Source organism: Panthera pardus, unplaced genomic scaffold, assembly GCF_024362965.1.
Source record: "Panthera pardus isolate Hobbes unplaced genomic scaffold, ASM2436296v1 HiC_scaffold_13, whole genome shotgun sequence".
Lineage (NCBI taxonomy): Eukaryota > Metazoa > Chordata > Mammalia > Carnivora > Felidae > Panthera > Panthera pardus.
Window position 1 is genome coordinate 71394705 of NW_026526688.1, and position 5488 is coordinate 71400192.

The 5488-nt window shown below is 35.5% G+C and overlaps 1 pseudogene; it reads right to left on the reverse strand.

Moving 5' to 3' along the window:
• Positions 1-4401: 4401 nt before the first annotated feature.
• LOC109262176 (60S ribosomal protein L6-like) lies at positions 4402-5283 on the reverse strand (annotated as a pseudogene).
• Positions 5284-5488: the final 205 nt, after the last annotated feature.

The window sequence follows — 5488 nt, forward strand, 5'->3', positions numbered from 1 at the left end:
AATATTGGGTTAAGCGGCGCCTGGGTGGCTGAGTCGGTTGAGCCTTCGACTTCGGCTGAGGTCATGATCTCACCATTCGTGGGTTCGAGCCCCGTGTCGGGCTGTGTGCTGACAGCTCAGAGCCTGGAGCCTGCTTCGGATTCTGTGTCTCATTCTCTCTCTGCCCTCCGCCACTTGTGCTCTGTCTCTCTCTGTCTCTCAAGAAGAAATAAATGTGAAAAAAAAAAAAAGAAAAAGAATATTGGGTTAATATCTGCCAGACAACAAAGGGATAAAAATATCAAAGGAGAGTCAAAAAGTATGGGTGATGGTATAAAATAGAAGTGTCGTCATCTCTAAATTAGGAGACCCAGCACAAAAGCTAGAGTGGCAGGAAAGAAAATATTTAAGGAAATAGACTCATGGAACATAGACTCAGAGTTTCTCCCATTAAAGAAAAGTTAATTCAGATTGAAAAGCTCCCTATGCTGCCATACAAAGTAGATTTTTAAATTGCCATGTATAGACACATTATATTTAAACTAAAGACTGAAAAGATAAAATCTGCCTTAAAGAAAAACCCAACCACCCATCAGGAAACAAGATACAAGTGTATTTCAATTTTCTCATTAGCAATAGTTGAGTAAATAGGAGAATAGTAATTTCACAGTACTGAAGGGAAAGAAAGTCAAGTCAAGGTATTATTTTAATCCTGTGCAACTACCATTTAAAAGTGAAAACAAAACAAAACAGAACTTTAGCATACAACGTCTCAGAAATTTTAAATCCGTATGAAGACTCTCTTGGAAAATGATCTTGGATGAGGCAGGCCACTAAGAAAAATAAGTCCTGAATTCTTCAAGATAAATAGATATGTAAGCTATGCCAGCTATTTGGTTTCCAACACTATTCTATCTTGAAATACATCAAGTACAGGTCTTTTCTTGATTAAAACCTGACTGACACATAGGTCAAAAAACAAAAGCAAAATCCGAAACAATAGATCCAGGAGATATAATGATGAAACATATTTTCATTTTTCATATGAAAAAAATTAACCTTACAATGCTATTTCAAAATTATTAAGCAAAAATCCTACAGAATTTGGGTGAAGAAAATTCCCTGTATAGTCAAAAATATTTCTTTTACGTAATGATAGATGGAGTGAGTAAAAGGTAAGTAAAAATATTGAAAAGTTAAAAACAAAAAGATAGTTCTAAAGATGGCTTATTGTCAGTATCATAAAAAACTATCAGATGTAATTTGTGTAAAGAGATATTTATGAAACCCTTTAGACTTGAATGAAAACAAAACTACTATATGCCAAAATTTGACAAATACAAAAAAAGCAGTACATACAGAGAAATTTGTAACTGTAAATACATGTATTAAAATAACAGCCAGTAACTGAAACAACTGAGTGGTCCTATTAGAAGAAAATAGAAGAAAATTAAAAAAAAAAAAAAAAGATAGACATAAGTGAATAAATACATTAAAAACACACAATGAGCCTGCTTCAGATTCTGTGTCTCCCTGTCTCTGCTCCTCCCCTGCTTGAGCTTTGTCTCTGTCTCTCTCTCTCTCAAAAGTAAATAAACATTTAAAAAATTAAAATAAATAAGTAAATAAACAAATACACACATACGTACGTACATACATACATACATAAAGGGGGCTTCTGGGTGGCTCAGTCAGTTAAGTATCTGACTTTAGCTCAGGTCACGATCTCACAGTTCGTGGGTTCAAGCCTCGTGTTGGACTCTGTGCTGACAGCTCAGAGCCTGGAGCCTGTCTCCCTCTAACTCTTCTCTTTTGCTCGTTCTGAACATTAAACAAAATAAAAATAAAAAAGAGCACACAGATTATTAAAAATGCAGAAACTATCTCAGAGCTTAAAAACCTGACACTGATGAGAAATAGGGTAGGGAGAGGAAAGTAGAATCATTTTAATTACAATATGAACTTAATCCTGTTAATATTTGCTTCCTTCTTTAATATGTATTCATATAGACATATATATGTCAAATATATTTTCGTAAGCATGTATACATTTAAAATTCCAAACACACAACAGACATTAAAGAAAAAAAATAGTATACAAAATTTATTCACTATATAGTTGAATAAAGCATAAATATAAACATTTCAAAAAACATAAAATGTAAAATCAGCATAAGAAAAAATAGAACACCAGTAGCCATTAAGGTAATTAAAATAGGAATAGAAGGTTGGAATATGCAATTATTAAGCTTGAGTTAATAAATATGAAGATTTTTTTTAAATACAGAAAATATGCATAATAATAGAGCTATTTGCCTTGTTCCTTGTCTTAAATGTAATGAGTCCTTTAGTCTGCAAATGAATTGTGGTGTTTCCTGTAGGTTTTTGGTATAAAATCTGTTCTGAGAAATATAGTAATATAGGCCCTGACAAACATAATCAGATAAGAAAGTGGAATTGAGAATAAGAATGAAAAAGAAATGCATTTGTAAGTGATGTATCACAGATTCATAAACAGGCTAATAGAGCAATAAGAGACTTTGGTCAAGTTTCTAAATTCATGAATTATTCACACAAATTAACAATAAAACCAATAATCATAGAGAAAAAAATAGAATACGATGCTATTTCCATAATAAAAATAATTGTGTAGACTCTAACATACAAGATGTTGATGGAGAAAAACATTAAACTCTTTGAAAGAATAAAAAAGTAGATTCAGAATAAATGGAGAGAAAATATGCAGTAACAGCCTGAAACAGGCAAGTATTTGCTTATAATGCTTACTTAACAATTCATTGTGTTTTAAATTTTTTGTTTTACTATTTTCCTTTTTTTATTTTTTATTTTTTTTATTTTAGAGGTAGAGAGGGGCAGAAGGAAAGAAAGAGAGAGAAAGAATGATTCTTAAGCAAGCTCTGAGCTCAGTGCAGAGCCCGATGCAAGGCTGGATACCCTGACCTGGGATCATAACCTGAGCCAGAATCAAGAGTCAGACACTCAACCAACTGAGCCCCTCAGGTGCCTCAATTTGTTGTTATTTTTATTCAAACTCAAATTTTGCCCTTAAAGTTCTGTTCTGTCATCAAATTTCAATTTATGGGCATAACTAATTTTCAACAATAAGCTTAGAAAAAGACTTGGTACTATAGATCGTTAAGATGATTTCAATATAATTTTTATTTTCATTCGTTTCTATAGTTCTTAATTGTAGCTATACAGGTTCATATTCACAACTTTCTAGAAAGGAAAAGCTGACCATGGCATTTAAAAGTACTGATTATACTCAGTTTCCTTCCCCAGATCAATAGAATTTATTAGTTTTGGTGAAGAGTGGGCTAATCAAAAAAGTAACAGGTCAGTTTTTTCCCCATTCACGTGTCATTGTATTATACTCGTTATTATTAGTTGTGGCCCACTGCTCTGATTCACCTTCATCCTGTGGTCAAGTATGACCATTTCTAAATTTGTCCTGAAATACTTGCACAAAGACAAATTTGCCCCACCTGGTATTTGTGGTCTTTATTTTTCTTCCATGTGATTTACTTTGAACCTATTTCTTCTGAACTTAACCCTGTTTATCCTTGTTTCCATCTCTAATATGTATTCATGTAGAAGTGTTAGGCCCAAGCCATTAGAACTCAGGTTTACCCACAGAAATGTGAAGTCAAAGAGCTGTTTAAATACAGTGCAATTATTTACCTATAACATATGTAGGGACAATAAATGTTATGCAAAAGAAGCAGGACACCTGGGTGTTTCAGTGGGTTAAGCCTCTGACTTTTGATTTCAGCTCAGGTCATGATATTGTGGTTCATAAGATTGAGTCTCGCCATTGGTCTCTTCACTGACAGCACAAAGCCTGCTTCGGATCCTCTCTCTCTCCCTCTGTCTCTGTCTCTCCCCCACTTGTACATGCTTTCTCTCTCTGTCTCTTTCTCCCAAAATAAATAAATAAACTTAAAAAAAGTATTATGCAAGAAATTAACTGGTCAATGACATTTTTTGTCAAATGTCAAGATCCCAAAAGAAATGTATCAAATTATAATATTATATGATAATTTTAAATATGACAGATGTCTCCATATAAGCATAGTATCTATACTACTTAAAAGTTCTGTTAATTGCAGATTCGAGACTACAATAAAGTGTATGACATTCTCTTTTCAAGATTCAACACCAAATACATAAGGAATGTGGAGGTGTTGTGAACTGCCTCCATTTTTCCCCTGAAATTTATCCCCATATTATTAACTTGAAATTCTCATCTTTAAATGCGTTATTTTTTGAGGATGGCTGTAGAAGGAGTATCTCCAGAAATTTACTGTCTAATGCCTGTATGTGGTTTTTGTATTTTTAAGACTGTTTTTTTTTTTTCATTTTTAATGGATCAGTTATTTAATTAGGCTCCTTGTAAGAAATTTAGAACACCAATTTCTGACGATAAACTCCATTTGTGAGAGCGGAGTTAGCCCTGAAGTTGAGGAACAGCTTTAATTTTGGCAGAATTTGTGAGTCCACGGCTCTCTGATCAACTTTGCACTGTTCTGTAATCTCCTATTTCTCTTTCTCCATGTTGAAGATCTCACCTTCCTGGTGTCTGGGTGTATGCAGCTTCTTCCTTTTGAAGTGAGCATCAGAAAGACGTTTTGGAATTTTCCAACTGTTGATATCAATTTTGGTGGAAGTGGCAATCAGCAATTTCTGGTGTGTTCTACCCAGAGGAACTCGATTGAGGGCCAGAGGACCAGTCACAAGTAGCAAACCACTGCTCCATTGCTTCAGGAAAGCCACCCTCTTGCCTTTGTGGCTTCCAGGGAGGATGGTAAAAATGATCCCAGGAGTGATGTCAGCTCCCAGTTTCCTCACCTGCTGCCTGACAGGTTTCTTGCTGTGACTCAACAGCTTCTGAGCATACCTTCCGTAAGCTAATGCCCAGGCATTTTGTGAAGTTTAACCACTTTGCTGCCACCATTCTCGTCACCACCAAGTGACTTTGTGACAGTAGCAAGAACCTTCTCCTTTTTCTTTCCAAGCCTGAATCTAGGTGCTGAATACTTCCCCTTGTACATGGCCTTTCTCGAATACGTAGAAGATCGGGAACATCTGCCACTTCCTCTGACTAGGACAGGGTTTTTGGCTGCAGTGGACCTTCCCCTTCTTTGGCGTTTTAGCCTTGAGGTCACCCTTCTTAACCTTGCCACCAACATCAGGCTTCTTGGCTTCAGGTTTCTTCTCCTTAGTATCTGGTTTGTCAGCTTTATCACTTGCCACCTTGCAAGATGGGAAAGAACTTGAGACCATGTCTCTTAACTGGCCAGCGCTATAGGAATGTCTGCAAGATCTGGACTAGTGACAACTGGAGAGAATAAAAGGCTATATGGGAAAGCCAAAGACCAAAGACCGAAGACCGACCTCATCTTTGCAGGTTAGCCTGTACGTTCCGTATCAGCATCTTATTAGTAAACCACCCCCAAACCGTAAGATATATGGATTTAATCTAATTTTC